This window comes from Pogonomyrmex barbatus, unplaced genomic scaffold, assembly GCF_055798465.1.
Source record: "Pogonomyrmex barbatus isolate J1 unplaced genomic scaffold, ASM5579846v1 scaffold10, whole genome shotgun sequence".
NCBI classification, from domain to species: Eukaryota; Metazoa; Arthropoda; class Insecta; order Hymenoptera; family Formicidae; genus Pogonomyrmex; species Pogonomyrmex barbatus.
In genome coordinates, this window is record NW_028297099.1 from 4,611,990 (window position 1) to 4,630,057 (window position 18,068).

At 32.7% G+C, this 18,068-nt stretch overlaps 2 protein-coding genes across 11 annotated transcripts in view; one reads left to right on the plus strand and one right to left on the minus strand.

Moving 5' to 3' along the window:
* LOC105432611 (defective proboscis extension response 8) overlaps positions 1-7,584 on the minus strand; it is a 160,491-nt gene extending 152,907 nt beyond the window's left edge. The window contains exons 1-2 of the mRNA XM_089070492.1: positions 7,342-7,584; positions 7,016-7,057 (exon numbers count right to left, since the gene is read on the minus strand). The gene's annotated coding sequence lies outside the window, so the exon portion shown is untranslated. The remainder of the gene's footprint in view (positions 1-7,015; positions 7,058-7,341) is intronic.
* The window catches only part of LOC105432608 (zwei Ig domain protein zig-8), a 68,828-nt gene that overhangs the window by 4,097 nt on the left and 46,663 nt on the right, over positions 1-18,068 (plus strand). Inside the window, exon 1 of one of the 10 annotated variants that reach the window (XM_089070490.1) lies at positions 13,137-13,561. The exons of the other annotated variants lie outside the window; for them this stretch is intronic. The gene's annotated coding sequence lies outside the window, so the exon portion shown is untranslated. Of the gene's footprint in view, positions 1-13,136; positions 13,562-18,068 lie in introns of those variants that run through there. 10 annotated transcript variants of the gene reach the window in all.

Below are 18,068 nucleotides of genomic sequence, written 5' to 3' on the forward strand. Positions count from 1 at the left end.
ATATCCATATCAATATAAAATGCAAGATTAAATTATTATTCTAATTTCTTTTTCTTGCATTTTTTCTTACTAACATTTATTTAAATGATAATATACAAAGAATAATGACAACAATAGCTATAAATAGCTATGATTATATTTTGATAGTTTCGTGCCTATAATATATAGTACCTATAATATATATATGGATGTGTACATCAAAATTGTATAGCCTGCTCTATAAAAAGGTTGTAACTTTTTATTAAATAATACACTGCGGTGTATTAGATCCATCACTCTGGTGGCCACTATTCATATCTTTCTCGACGTTCTTTTGCGTTTTGTTCGCATTTATGCGCTTCATCATGCATCATCTACTATAGCGTCGTACTTTGCGTAGTCTGACACGTATATTCGCTCCGTAGATATGACATGAGGATGTAATAATGTGACGTTTGCAACACCGTATCCTTATTTTATGTAAATAAAGTGACGTTTTACAGACAGTCAAAAGTCTATCTAAATATTTCTAAAGATAAATTGACTATTTTTTTTCATAAACTGAACGTTATATACATCATTAATATTACTCTCCTATTTTGCATTTTTACTCTTCTTTATATTTCAAAAACTCGACCGGCTAGTATCGAAATGCGATGCGCATCAAGTTTAATTTACAGTTTGTTCCAGATAAGATGTAATCATATGTTTTGTAATATCGTTATGAAATGAATTCCTGCTATCGTGTAAGCAATACTATAAAAACGGATATACATGTTACCGAGTGGCTCAGTAAACGTATCGATTTCTTGATATGCTTTGCGCCCGCAATTTTCAAGCTCGGCTGAATGATCGCCGTTGAGTAACGTGCAGTATCCATTAAGAAATTGAAAAACGTAGATGTTCTACATCGTCCGATGGCACGCGTGTCGAAAATGAGAAAAAAAACGACGGAAAAGATCAACGTGCAATGTGCGAACGCAAACACGCAAGTATGCGCGAGCCTATGTATATATAATGGAACATAGAATATTCTGAAAATAATTCGTACATATTAATAATATCTTCTATATTAAATAGTAACTTTATGACCACTGCGTGCTTCAATTTTCAAACGCGTCAGTATTTTTTCTTTTTTATTTCCGATTCCATAAATCAATTCTCGATGCATTTGAAGAAATAAAGTCTCTCTCGAGGCTATGATAATTCGTGTCGCGAGTTGGCTGGGAGATTTGCGTCTATCGTGTCATCGTGTCGTCGAAGTTACGGGCGTTAATTACGATCGGAGATGCTCCTTCGGAGCAGCTGAGTCGGCTACCGCTTAATACGATTAGCCATAATTTATACATGAGGCTGCGGTTAAGTATGCGGGACGTAAATTGTAAAACTCGATACCTCGCGACCCCTCACGTTTACTCGGGATTGATGTTTTATTCAAACGATGCTGCTTAAAATCGAAAGCCGCTTCGTTCCGTCCTAGTCCGCAATTTTGTATTCGGCTTCAATATTTGCGCCGCAGGATTAAGTTTAGCTAACGACGTCGCATTTCTGTCACTGTGTATAAAATACTCGCTCGAACAAGTTTGCAGCGTCCCAATTTCTCTTTGATATGAGTTTAAGAACGTTATATGACGCAACACACAGATTTAAGCTTACTCCCGAAGATACGCTCGAATATTGTGAAGCACGTCATAACGGATCTAACTAATTCCGAATTGCATACGTGCACTCGCGAATACGATTTAGTTAGTGGTAATGGTATCGAAATTGGAGAGTTGATAAGCATGCGCAGAGAGAGAGAGAGAGAGAGAAATGTCAATAATATGAAAAAAAATAAAGAAAAATAAATGGGCTTAAGTTCATAGAATTTCAGAGCTAGCAATGCGATAAATACATCAAAGTTTTTCTTTTAATGATATTTTATATTTCGACGAAGTAATAAAGCAATAAAAAATATAATTATTATAGTCTTTAAATAAGTATCTATCAAGATAGAAATTTCTTGAAATACCTATGCTCGAAAGTAAATCAATTTTAACTATTAATTGAATCGTATTTCCTACGCAACTGTAACTTTATATTGTCTAGTAATTTCGAAGTTAATATTGGATTAATAATATATTACAAAGATAATTTCAAGTTTTCAACTAGCAAATCGATTTCGAGTGCAATAATGTTGATACTCAGGCAATTGATATAACTAATACTTTTAATAATAATCTAATAATCTAATAAATTCATTCATATATAAATAAAAGTATATATAATTTCTTCTAAAAAATAATCATTATTAATAATTCTATCATAGGTTCACAAAGAAATGATCATTCATAGAGCTATCGTCATTGATCCTAAAAGGAGTCGTTACTCTAACGGATTATCGAACGTCGTCCTTCTTATCGTAAAAAGACCAAATCCCCGGGCTTCGACGACCGCTCGATGTGCTTTTTTTGCTTCGCCCGAAATCTCGATTCGATCGGTTAGTTCATTCCGCAGTAACGCCTTCGATAAGAATGTTACAAGTACGTGCTCCAATAAGAAAGGAGTGACGGGAAGAAAAGGAAGAAGAAACTTTCGCTAACAGCATTGGTATTCAAAAATGAAAACTTTTATTCGAAGTATTCGCGAAGTCTACGAGAATTCAATATGTGTTTCGATATTTCGCTGCATTCAACGGAACTACGCCGATCGGGATATCGTGATTTTACAACCGATACAAACAATGAAATCAAACTTGGCGATTAATGGCGAGTAAATTCGAGGGAAATTTGCCGTATTGTATACTAAGCGAATCAAACGGACAAAGAGCTGTTTTTCCTATGCTATTAAGTTTTCTGAGGTTTTTTGCTCCCGCAAAGCACCTCGTTACAAACATCTTAGAAGACGAATTTTCTCCGATATACTTAATTAATTAGGAACGCCATCCTAAATGCGATGCCGTAATTTAGCTCGTGTACAATCTCACCGTAATCGACCTACTTCCCGCAAACAAGCAGCAATGTCGCCTATTAAAAATTCGCTGCTCGATTTCCACTACGAGCGCGACACGTGTACAAACACGTGTATAAATTTTCAAATGGAGAGCACTTGATGAGATTTTTATAAAAAAATTTATATTGCTTTTGATAATAAAGCAGAATCTTTGAAAATTGGAAAGTTCGCGACAAGGATAAAGAGATCATAAATTTTCGTATTAATAAGATTTTTACAATATGAAGGGATAAGATTCTATAAAGATGGATTAAAATTAAAATTAAAATGTCTAATTAATTGGCGCCGCTCATTAATTAAATATATTAACTTGGTACTGCCATGTGCCTTCCGCAAATGACTCAACTGTGGACATCACGTCAATTACAACACGTAAATCAAATTAATCATCTCACGAGAATCGAAGTTGTCAGCAGTAAATAATTAAAATAAATTAAAGCCGGATTCAAACAATGTCAACTTCAAGTATTTCTCGCGCGATTAAGAGAGTGAGAAAGAATTCGAGCCTTATATTATCGTTCATTCTCAAGACAAAGTTGGGCTTCTGAAATTTCTCGCGTTTATTCTCGCCTGAATAAATTTCTTCGACACGCAGAAAACCGGGCGTTGTGTTGCATTAATCATTTCTCAAACTGTAGAGCGTGATGAAGGCACTTGGCACGTTTGCACAGTTTTACGTTTGCAGTGAGTAACTCTCGACAGCTAGGGATAACTACAACGTAATACGTCCGCTTACAGCGGTTAACCAAAGGTAAAGGAAATTCCTAGATCCCCGCGAGCGAGTAAACGTTCTTTGATTTATGGAACAGCTAATAGATTTTCCGTCAGAGTGAAAATTCATCAATTCGCAGTAGCCGCGGTTAACGCGGATCGATATCCGTTGTGCGATATCACCGGCCGATCCGCCGAGCAAATATTTTTGTTTCCACCTTGTCAGGCGTTTTTCAAAAAGTCCTGCCGGCGGTGAGCGCTCACATAGATCAGACCGAGAATAACGTTGCACGCGCAATATCCACTGATCGCGTCATGATATATCAAAGCGCAATTTACGGCGTTGCTATATCGCCAATATCAAACGAGCTTTTTCTCCTCCCTTCTCCGGCGGAGGACTGGGAAATATGGTTGCGTTCCGCGAACGAATCCGAAATTTATAACAGGATCAGCCGTGCAAACCGATGACGGTCTCTGATCGTAACATTCTTCATCGAGGGCACATAAAGGCGGTAGGATCACCGGCAAGGAATGTGTGTGAGAGTATGTGTGTATGCTCGCTAAGAGAAAAGTGAATAATTCACGTTCTACAATCCTACGAGAGCTTTACGTGCTCAACAAGTGAAAGAACACTGCAGTGCCGTAAAACGATAAAGCACTTCTGCATACATTCGAAAAAATTGCTTCCATAATTGTAACCGACTCAGCTCGAGGAAATTTGTTGTAGCGTTTGCATTACAGATCGTGCGAAAGGTACAGAGACGATTTAACAAGCAATCTTGCAAGAGCTGAGGTTCGAATACAAGGGGATAAATAAAAACTCGAGATATTGGCAGTTGTAAAAAAAATGAAATGTCAATCACTTTGACATACTTTAGCAAAAGTTTTGCACTTCAAGCAATCGGCTAGTTTCAAAGTAGCGTATGAAAAATACTGAGGAAAGGAAGAAATCCGTCGTTCATATGATATACGAACTACTGTGCCATTAGTCTCTATAATGACCACGTTTCAAGAAGATAGGAAAGAAAGTCGATTCTCTCGATTCGATCGTATTTCCCTTCCTTTCGATATCAATATTTCCCATTGCGGCAGAATATCGTAGAATCATCTGACTTATAAGAAATCTCTCCATTTTATTTCTCTGAAACGCGATATTCTTACAATTTACACGAACGGCATCTCGTCTTGAGCGGAACGTAATTTAAAAAGCTGACTGACTATGTCCTATTTATCTTTTTTAAATATAAAATACATTAAAAAATATTTTATAAGTGTTTTAGCTCTTCTGAATATTAATAGCAAGATACTGACAGATAAAAATTACTTTCACGTATGTTTTGCACAAGTCATTGACAGCGAATGGATTTACGCGATCAATCAATTTCCTTCTTTACATAATTCACAATATAATATATGATTGTTCGAGAGACTTATATAAACGCGAATATAAAAGTGGAAGGAATTCAACAGACTTATAAAAGAGGGAAGGAGCAATTTTAGTGGAATATTAGCAAATGTCTGGAAGGTTTCTTCTAACGTTTTACATAAAGCAAATTTATCGATGCGTTTACTAATGTTATGCGAGCAGGCTTCATTTTGCTATATGCTATATGCCTTATGCTGTGGAAACTTTTGATGAGAGAAACAGACGATGCGAAAGGTAAAATGAAATTGATCGATAAATGGAGGGGAGGAGGAAAAGAAGGCGGTTCATCTCGATATGCGTTTCTTTATTACGCCGTGGGGCTGATACGAGCAGACGCAGGAAAGGAAAATTTGCATCCCAAAGAGTTTACATTGGGAATACGAACGCCCGGTGCAATATTTTCCGGGGAAATGGTTTTGCGCCGTCGGTCGCGCGTCGTTCGACGGTGAAAATCGACGGCGCGCATAGATAAAGATGGTTATTCAGAAAAAGGCCGACTTTTTAGAAATTCTGCTGAGAAGTGGGAACCGTATAAAACCGCATTTTAGCGCGATCCCTTTATGAACCATTCTTGAAAATAAGAGTTTCCAAGTTGAGGAGGAGCGCGGTAAGCCGCGAGAACCAAATTATACTTTGGTGATGACTTCTCGAAGTTCGGGACCGCAATACGTTGAATGTATATAAAATAATGGAAAGAATCTTCTTATATATCTATGCGCTTGCCCATTTAATTAAACGACAAAGCTTTTAAGAAGCTTATAACTTAAAATTGCCGGCACCCTATCAAGGCGACACGTCTACGATTGTCAGCAATTTTCTTCGGCACTTTTCTATCCAACACTACGCGCCGTTTCACGATTCGAGATGATAAAAACTTTTTCAACTTTCTAATGACTCGTCAAAGAGATAATTTATTCGTACAGCGTAGTATTACATAAGATGACTGTTATTTCAAAAATTCTGCAATCGATGCATGAGTTACCAACATATATCGCGACGATTTCGAATCTACTCAATATTTGCAATTTAATAAATGGCAAATATGACAATAAAATCGTCGTTAAAACAAGCTTCTATCTTAAAGTTAAAAAAGCACGAATTCGCAGAAATTTGTGATCAGAATGAGTATGGTTTTTCAAAATTATTTCAAAATTATTTCAAGCGATCTTCAATATTATTTCATTAAATATTTTGATACAGCTAATAATGGATGGAATAAAATTTTTCAGTCCTAAGAAAACAATAGTTTATGTATAAATAATATATAAATGGACAAGTTATAAAAGATAATTTGATAATACGGATAAAATTAAATGTTTAAATAATCGATTTAAACATTTAAATATTAATCGTAATATGAAATGTATAAAATATTTTTTGTTCTCCTTTTGTTTATTGTTTAGTTATAAGAATAATAAACATATTTCTGTATTGAGTTCAGTTTATTAAATTGAGAACATTGCAAAAAAATTAAATTATATTTAAAACTTTGTATGTGTGTCATAAACATTAGTATATATATATATATATATATATATATATATATACTATTATAATTGTTATAATTTTAAATTAAAATTTAATTTATTTCATTTTTTTCTGGATTTCTCACTATTCTTCTAAATAATCAATTTAAAAATTTAATTTGATTTTTAATAACATTCTTATTGTGGCTTTATTATATATTTCTTAAATTTTTTCGTATATAAAAAACTATAAGCTTATATATTGACTTTGAACTGTTTTAGACCATCCATTTCGAGGCAATGAATCTATGATTTATCATATTTATTTGCAATATTTTTATGTTACTGTTAATATAGATATGTATCTTTAAACACATATAAAATAAAATTTGATAAAATTTTCACAAATTCGTTATCTCAATAAAATAAAAAATTAACTCACCGATACGATGCGCAACAGCGGAGTTGTAAACTATATTGCAAACTGTAACAAATAAATACATTTAAATTATTATACAATGCCATAAAAAATTAGCACTTCAAAAAATAATTATTACTGTGTGCTGAATCTTTTACTTATCTTTTTACTTATCTTTTTAAGTAAATTTTTACTTTATCAAAGAATAATTGTACATAATTATTAAAAAGTATTTTTATAAATACAAATTCACTAAATCTTTTTGAATAAATGACTTTTAATTTTATAAATTATTTAAATAGATAATTCATGAACACATAAAGAAATTATATATGAATAATATGACTTACCCTTTGGTTGCTCCGCCGTTGCCCGATGCCACCCAGGCCTCCTCCTCCTCTCAGATAAGGTTGGTTCTTCGATTACAGTCGCACGACACAACACTCGCGGAAACACGATTAATTGCAATTATCGACGGCACTTCCGATATTAATCACATGCGATGCATAATCTTATGAAAAATACACGACATTTAATAAATCGTATTATTACCGTATAAACCAAACCGATATACTGTATGATTTTATTTGATCCGGAGATACATACTAGATATATTGCGTTTTCGTTCTGGAAGTAGCAATGGATACTTAAATTGTTGAAAATTTTCGAACGCGGAATATATCCGAATCATTGCATCGATAAGAAAATAGTTATCGTCTATAATTGTAGCGGAACGGTAATTCGATCGTCGTCCAATGGAAACTAATAACGTAATAATACCCAGAGTCGCTCTCGCGTCACATCTTGCCTGATCGGATGTCGACGTGCGAATGGTAACGCCGCGGACGTATACAAACAGCGCGCCGTATGACGTAACACAAACACACAGGCAGCGCGTACCGAATTTTTACCTCCTCGAAATATCTAACGTGCTACGAAATAAACTTTCTGACTTTCTGTTTCATCTTTAACTCTTAAACGATATTCATATCACGGCATTTTATCAATTTCATCATGCGATGAATTACATTGCGCGATCTTAATATTTCGAATTAAGCGAAGAAAAAAACGATACAAAAAATAGTTCAAGAACTGATCGCTATAGAGATAATTATTGCTCGTAAATATCCTAGCAAAAATATAATTTTATAATAAGGTTGATGGCAGAGATCAAGACATCACAGCACTTACGTTTATCATAGACGTGAACATAGAGTAACGCAGAGAACAACGTAGGACTGAAAAATTGTTGCAGAAAGTATTTATACATATATGTTTTTCTCTACCTTATTTTACATCTACATATATAATAAATAGTAAAGGTTACGACTACGAAAGGTTACTACTTGTTTTCAGGCCGTTGAATGGATTAGACGTGTTTTGTCTTCATCTCTTAATATCATACACGGTTTACATATGTGTTTCAAATAATAATCATTGTAACACGAGAAAGCAAATTAGGAATTATAAAATTACATTTTTGCTAGAATATTCGCGAGGAATAATTACGTCTACATCGATGCTTCTTTTGAACTATTTTTCGTTTTTTCTTCACTTAATTCGAACACATTAAGATCGCGAGATAAGGTACAATCGCATGATAAATGCAATTAATAAAATGCCGCGATGTATTTAAGAGTTCAAGATAAAACAGAAAGTCTCACTAAGCGAGAGTTAATGATAATTAATAATCTTAAAGGAAGGATCGCGTTTCTATTCGGTATTTGTCGCGGTTACGTTTCGAGAAGTAAAAATGCGTAAAAATAACGACACACGGAGTGGCTTACGTCGCGTGCGCTGCCTTCAGTGTCGCGAATATGAATGATACGGTGGTAACAGAGTGCGTACGAAAGGACAATAAACCCCAAGGCCGAGCGCCTCATTGAGTTTTGAATACGCTACGGTGCGTTATACAAACAACAACAAAGCCCAAGGCCGAGCGCCGTAACTCGGTTCTTATTTCTTGGAAATATTTTTCGTGCTTTGGAAGGGGTTTGTTATTTCGTTTCGTATATACGCCCCGTTATCACCGGTCATTCATATCCGCGACGACGAAGGGAACGGACGCGACGCGAGTGTCTCCGTGTGTCGTTACTTCTACGCATTATTACTTCTCGAAACGCAACCGCGATAAATACCGAATCGAAACGCGATCGTTCTTTTAAGATTATTAACTATCATTAGCTCACTAGCGCGGTCGATTATCTCATATAATTAGGCTGATATCTCATATAATTAAGAAAAGAACAAACACAGTCGCAACTTAGTCCGCTCGAATTTCGTCACGCGAGATGATCGTGCCTATGTCATTTTGTATGAAACTCTGGGTTATCGCAATAAATCACGAAAAACGATTGCGTGCTTGATTCAGATAGTAATATATTTATATATATATATATATATATATATATATATATATATATATATACATATATATATATGCTAATATCGCATTAATGAAAATATTAATAAAATTAAAAAAAATCATTGCGATGTGAAAATCAAAAACAAATGATAAAACATACAGACGTGATTTTATTTTTTATAACGCTGAAATTATTGTAATATCTATATTACAATTTTCACATTACAATTTTCGATTTTATCTAATTTATAGAATTTGCTAATGAAATGTACAACAATTACGGGATATTATTTATAGAAATAATTTCGTAACACATACAAATGAAGTATTTAATGAACTTTATTATCATACATTTTTTTATTGTGACATCATTATAAGGAAATAGCTAAACATTATTAAATTTTATATCAAATTTTTCATAAAAGTGTACCTACTATTAAATCAAAAGCTAGTCAAATAACTATTAGATAGAATACTATCGGCGTATGACAGATGAATACCGACGTAATTAGTACTTTGTGCTGTCTCATAGTATAGAAATGCTGACAATATCTATTAGAAACGCTAAAAGAGAAATGCAGGTGCATATTGTTACGTCCGACGAAGAACCACTCCATTCATTTACCTTTCTGATGAGGAAATCGCGAAGGAACTTCCTCTTTTCCACCCCCTCTTTCCCTCTCTCCCTCCGACTCTTTCCTCACCATCCCTCCCGTCCTCTGTCCTTCCACGCTATTCCGTCTAATTAAATCGGAGCTCCTTTGAGAATCTTAAGCGCAACGTTTCCAGTTCTACTTCGAGCCATTTGCTTTTCTGTTATTTAGTGTCCTACTTCTTTGACGACAATAACTTCACTATGCGAACTAGATTACAGCCATGGAAGCTATACCCCCTTACTATTTTGAAAACGAATACTGTCGGTTATGCATTGAAATGACACAATTGTTTTGTACATAATTTGCAATCTATCTAATGAAATCAGTCGTACCATGATCAAATAGCTTTATCTATTAAAAGTCTCTGATTTTTTATAATTTCCATTGAACGTAAGAAAATAGAGCATGTGATATTTAAATAATTGACGATTTAAATTTCACTGTACCAATTGTGATTTTTATATTTTGTTCACGTTTTATGTCATTGTTTATGTCATTGTTTTTGTGTATTTTGATAAAAACATGAATAAAAAATGATACGAAAAATGTATTTATATACGGAAAAAATAATTTTAGTGAAGTATTTAAAAATTTAACTAGATACAGATTTGAAAATAATGTTGTAGTGCCATTAAAATACTTATGTAGAATATTCAAATTGGTTGCTAAAATATTAAACATTTTTACAATATTATTATTATGCTTAAGCGTCTTAATAACAATTTTGATAGCCTAACAAAATTATTTTCAGATTTTTCAGATTTGTATCTGATTACATTTTTAAATATTTCAACAAAACCATTCTTTCTGTGTAACTATATAACATTCGAGTGTATTGTGTATAATTCATAAATATCAGGTGTCATTAGCCTTCACCTTCGATTTCGAAAACATTTCCAAATGAATTTAAATAATAAAAAATTGTTATATACACACACACACCAATCGTTTGTTAATAATCAATTTATAATTCATGAAATAGATATTTGGCGTTCGTTTCTTTCATAACGCGTTAAATATTTCGCGGGAACAACGATTCGGTTGGCGTGTGGTCTTCGTGTCTATTATTGCGGTGCGCTGTTTGCACAAGATTCTCATCCTACTATTCATATTGAGAGAGTTGTTCGGTATACCACAGCGTTATTATCTTTTGAAATGTGGATTCTGTGAATAATTATCACGGTTCTCCAAGCAAGTTTATTTTACATGATTCATTTATAATAACAACTGTAGAGAAAGAAAGCGGGAATTATGAGGTATAGTTTTGCTACGATATTTCAAAGCAATAAATATTTCTTCAATAATAGTTTTATTAAAGTATTACTCGCTGCAAAATTTTAGTTCAATGTGTTTTAAATAAAATTCTTGATCATATAAAATTAATTATCACTTTAGACGACGTTACAACGTGAGTTAGCAAAACATGGTACGATAACAGCTCATTTAACAAAGTTAATTGTAACTTTGATTCTCGTATGATATACAAATTTTCGTATTACGATTTTCAATGTTAATTAATTAGCAAAATACACTAATAAAATGTTATACCTTAATTGCGTGATATTACATATGGAAATATATTCGCTGTGGACGTACAGAAATGAGTATATTTTGTTGAAAATACAAGGAATACATTATATATCATGCATTTAATTCATAATACATGATATTACATAGGTCAAGCACGCAGCGTTCAGTACTCATTTTTTACGATTAAAGTGTCTCGCTCTGTAGAATCACATTATTCAAATGGACATATTCTAACTACGTTTCTTTCAAAGCACAATAAATATTTTCAAAAATTAAAAACTCAATTAGTACCCAGTACAGTTGGTTGTTACGTATCACGATGTAGCATGCACAAAATTGCCACTCTCATTATTTGCATGCCAACATTGCAAATCGCGATGCGAATCATTTCATTATCCTTATGTATTCACTGAAAAAAATAGAGTTGCAGTCATAGCAAAAATTAATTATCTAAATACGAAAAATTAATTAAAATAGATAAGTGATTAGTAAGCACTGCGATATCGCATATCTTTTGTATTTAATCAATATAAATGACAAAGGCAAAATTTATATCTGAATTGATTGTCAAATTTAGCAAGAAAATTTCTCTGTAGCGCACAGTTAGATAATAGCCATTCTCTTATAAAATCTCTTATAAAAATAACTGTATACTTTAGCCATCTAAATTTTCCTACATATAATATTAAAATGTTATAAATTCTGTATGTCAAACAATTTTCTAATAAATACGAAAAACAGTGTTACATTTTAATCATAACATTTAGAATTCTAGCTAGATCAGATCAGCTAGAAAAAATTTTTTTAGTTACTTTCTAAAATATTCCCATATTCTTTCCGAACACGATTTTGTTCTAAAGTACTTAGAAATTTATCTAGATACAGAGATCTGAAATAATTTTGTTGAGCAATCAAAATATATTTACATAAAAAATTTTATTCAAATTGATTACTAAAACATCAAAACTTTTTTATATAAAATATAAAATTATCGTGTTCATCATTCTGTATAATTATTTTAATCTGATCAAATTTTTAAATATTTTAGCAAAACTATTCTCTCTATGTAACCGTGACAAGTACCGAATAGAAACGATTGTTTGAATTATTAACTATTATTAGCCCACGTGATTGATCATCTCGCATGATTAGTAATTTGCAAGCGATGATGGCTATTCATCCAAGTAGATATTTTGCATGATTTATTAATTTTAAATAACAATCATGCAGATAGGAAATGAGAATTATAAATTTTATTGTTTTGTTACGATTCTCAGGCGATTATTATCTCTACAGCAATGTTTCTATTCAACTCTTTCTCGCATTCTTTTAATTTTTCGTTTTAACCAAATATATCAAAAACGCAGGATAATGTAGAATACAACTGATTAAATAATGAATGCAAATAATAAAATACCGTGATGTGTTTTTAATAATCTAAAATACATAGGACAAAAAGTCAATAGGTTTATATTATAGGTTTATAAGTTTATTTCATTACATAAGTTAGATATTTCAAGGAAGCAAGTACTTGGTTGATGGTGCTGTGTGCTGTTTGTATACGGTTCGAAGTGTTACCCATTCACCCGATCAGGCTCGAGGTTTGAAGACACGAGAACTCTGCTGCATGTATTATTACGTTATTACTTCTCGAAGCACAAATCTTGATGATTAAATTACAGTTACATTATATCACGAATGTAAATTACGGGCGATAATTATTTCCTCATTGAGAATTAACGAAATTTTACGATTGAGATCATTTATCCATTGATATTCTCATATCGAGAGTACAGAATAACATAACTAACTGGATCAAATAATAGAACGCGATGATATGTTGATGTGCTTTATTAAATTTCATAATTCGCTGGATTGCGTGTCGTTAAACATTGGGACGTTGCGCGACTATAATTTATCATATTTTCGTGAGAGTTGTGTCGTGCAACTGAAATCTAACCGAGTCTAAGAGGAGGAAGAAACTTAGTTGGCAATGGACAACAATGGAGAAACTATAGGGTGAGTAACATTAGCCATTATTTCTTTTTTTTTTATATTATTATTTAGTATTTATAGTATTTTTTTTATATTATTTTTATGTTATTTTTTTTATTTTTATTATTATTTATTTTTTTTTTCTTTATATCATTATTTAATATTTATAGTATTATTTCTTATAATATAATTTATTTTTTCAGTTAAGATTTAAAATGTTTAAATAATTTAGAAAAAAAAGCATTTATTTGCTTTTATTTTCATGCGTGTGGCAATAGAGAATCGATATTTATATATGCCTCATTCGAAGACGCGATGAGTAGCAAGTATACGAAAAACGTGGCTTTCAGAAACTTTATTAATTCACTCGATAAGATGCATATTTGGTTTGTGCATCCGTGCATAACCGTGCGGAAAAGCAGCAGCATCGCAATCATTATTTCTTTTTTTTTTTTATCAGTTCTGCGACTGTATCGCCGCGAGAGTTGGAAGTTGCGGGGAAAATGAAAATGGATTGCGCCTTCTTTTTTTGGCGGAGTAAGCTATTCCGTTGATTCGAAGGGGCGTTGTTCGAAATGAAAATAGATCGATGAGCAAGACGAATATGCTTCGTTCTATCGATGAGTTCGCCGGCTAACATGCACCGCGCGCTGACAATGATGAGTTGGGTATTTGAAACTACATGGCGGATATCTCGAAAAAACGGGGAATTCCGTTAGAGAGGGTAATTTCCATCGAACGCTACTATCGCGGAAAAAATATCTCTTTCAATGGAAGTAGATTTATTCCGTAATTTAACAAGAAAGCTAAATGATGTATCGCTTTTGATGATCAATTCAGGTTTGACAAAGACTGTAATAATTATTATACTCTTTGACACATACTTGTATTTTCCCTCTTACTCGTATGTCAATTTTTCCGAAAAAAAAAATAAAATAAAAAGATATCCACTGCAATTTTTCACCTTGCTGGATATAAAGAGAAGAGCAACATCAAAGAGAATGTAGATAATAATTAAAACACATGTTGCATTACCCGCAATTCTTTTGAATGCGTTTCAAACTATCGATGCGTATGCACATGAAAACTTCATAATACAAAAAAATGTCGAAGTCTCCGCTAACTATACTGTCTAACGATCTTGTTTCTGCTTTTTGAAATTATTTTGTTTTATTCGGAAATGAGTATGCAAAGTTTAAATCGAATTTGCATGCAACGAGCATCCGCTATTGTGTTATACGGATTATATATATATATTGTACGTTATCACAGCGCAAGAATAATTGTTACTTTTTATTAGAGGCGAGGTCTCAATGATCTATTCGCGTGAACGTGGCATATCCTTGATAAGAATATCTTCTCAGGAATCTTCTGGAACGCTAAACAATGAAAAAAAAAGGGAAAAAGAGAAAGGGTCTTACTTCGCCAAGAATGTACAAAGGGAAGATCGTGATTAAAAGCAACACCGGTTTTGAAACTCGGCGGGATCTTCACGTTACGGCAATTTCGTTTTCATGTACATAAAACATCGTTAGCATAGATGAGTTCCTGTCCGTGCATTGTTGCGGCGCGGCATAAAACTGGTGCGGTAACGGCGTTCCTCCGGAAAACGTGCTCTGAAAGGTATGCCCTAATGCTTCCATTAAACGAATTCATTGGACAAGTGCACGAGAATCTCGCTTCGAATCTCGCTTCGAGCTCGTTATAACGGCTACCACGCCACGTATGGATCGACGCCGGTCATCGGAACGAGCGACAAAAATGCTAGTACCGCATATCGCTCACAGAATGCCTGAATTCTTTTTTTTTTTTGTTATAGCGTCATGTCACTGTTTTATTTTAATCGATACGAAATATTCTCACTTTTGCAATACTGTTAATTACGATCATTAATTCGATAGTTGGAAAATCGCAATTTGCGATCTATGGTGTGTATATGATCCGCAAATATATACAATGATGCTTGTTTGTAATAATTATATGTAACATATAATTTGTGGAGATTCATTAATAACAAATATTGCCACTCATCGATAAACAATTTTGTTTGATAATAATAATATTTTAATAATATTGCTACATATAAGTGATAGAAATTAGAAATAATTTTTCCTTTGGCGCACATTTTATACCTTAGAAAAACACAGTTTTAACGAAGACTGCTGATCCCATGTTAATACATATTTCGAAAAGGACATTAATTTTCCATCATGTTTCCTCGGCTTTTGTAAGTTTAATATTGGAGCTGTGCCAACGAGAGCAGACAAAATCTCAGAACTGCGATCCAATCTTTTCTATGAATATGCAACTCTTGGGGAAACGTTTTACTAAAAGTTTTATGAAAAACGGGTTTTCCACATTAAAGAGGATGACATTAAACTGCTTTATTCTTCTTTATATACAAATATATATTACAATACATTTAAAAATGATATTCACATGCTTAGTCCGCAACTTTGAATATGCAACTTTTGAATTGCAACTTACTGTAACTTTTAGTACGCATTTAACAAAACAAGATATTATCCGTAATATAAAGACGAATAATCTGTTTGTTTTGATCACGTAACGCTTGCGATAATATTAGCAAACAAAATTAAATTTTCTCTTACAAGATGAAAAAAATAGTATGGAAACCGTATCATTATCCTTCAGAAATTTATATCAACATCATCGTAACATGATAGAAAGCTCACAAAAATGCTACTTCCTCTCATATTCCTCTTTTACGAGAGGAAAAACGTATAGTCACGCGTTTCAAAGGATTGGTGTGCGAGCTCTCTTCATTCTTCATTCTTGATCCTTCTGTCAAATTAAGCATGGATATTCGTAATGATAGAAGATTGGCGAGCGACATATAACAATATACTGCAGGAAATCATTCCTCAGCGAAGAATAGAACGATTTCATTTCGTACCAAACGTCTCGAGATGCTTTTTAAATTAAACCGTTCGAATTATCGTGGGGATACATGTTATTTTTTACGATTATAAAAAAATAAAAAAATTATATTCAAAACCATGATGCTATTAATTCTGATATAGTACACGTATAATTTTTGTATGAGAGATGTAATCGATATATATGACAAATCAACGATATTGAAATAACATTCAATATGAGAAATTTTGATATGACAAAAAAAAATGAATTATTTATTATGAATACATATATATGATTTATATAGACAGAATTTTGAATAATTTGCAATCTAATATTTTATTTCTTTTTAAAGAAGTAAAATTTGTTTACTGTAGCTTTTAAAATTAATATGTTTAGTTTTAGAATTAATATCTGTAGCTTTAGAATTAATATTAATAATATATATTATTAAAATTTGTGATAATCGCAGTTACAATTTCAATTATTCACATCTTGTGTATCGCGGAAAAGAATAAAAACGTTTTAAGGAAAGAAAGTACGCGAATAGATAAAATCTGAATATGATCGGATAAAAGACGAGAGACAGCACCACGCGGTAGATCCTTAAAAATTCTAATAAAAACAGAAAATGCCAAGCTGAGTTTAGTCAATCGATCCAGTATCAAAGTATCAAAGACATATTATAAAGATCGCCAAGCTTTTCTTTGTTCATGAATGGAGAAAGTAGAAAAAGTTCTTAACGAGGGGGTGTCCGTTTTATTTCTTAGGAATAGATTCATTTGATGTCTCGAAAAACTTCGGAACTTGATCGTGGTTCTTTGATTTGCATTTATAAATGCAAAAGTTGAAATAACGATACTACTCATAGTGAAAGAGCGGACTTAATTATTGAGCATTGCGCGTTTAAAATAATTTAATTTTAATTAAAATGATATAATTTATAATGTTAAATGCTCAATTCATTATAAAATATTTATTATAATATAAATTTCTAATAAAAAAAATCAAATGTTTTCATTTCTTGCGTTGTTTGTTACTTCTCACGTTACGAAAAAATTTATATTTACTCACAAAAATGAAAAGGATATAAAGAATTAAAAAAGAATATCTTGTTCAGAATGTATCATACAATAGCAAAATAATAATGTGTGTATACATGATCATTTTACGTATAACACGTGTATAATTAACAACGAAGCAAATGTGTTATAAAATTCATAAAAAACATGCACTGCTTATACTAGACAGCTGATGCTCATTCAAATTTTTCATGAAGCGAATTTGATCACGTCGTCATATCCTATAAATTTTCATCTGACTCGGCTGCTGAGATCAGCAGCTGAGAAAATACCTGATTACCACCATAACTTTAGGTAATTTTGCGCGTAAGATATCCCCAAGACGCAAGAGGGACCGGGAGCAATTTCATATTAATATCAGACTCTCTGTCTTTAGAGAGTGTCTCTCCAAGCAACGTCATCTTTATCATCGGTTTGATTCAATCAGGCATGGCCCTTTTCTAAATTACTCGCAGAGCTTTATGGTGCACAAAAAGCTATACCTTTCTCGTTTCAGACACTGAACGACCTCTAGATCAATAATCTTCAATCAATAAACTTTATTTCTTCCTTTCGAAGAAGAGTTTATT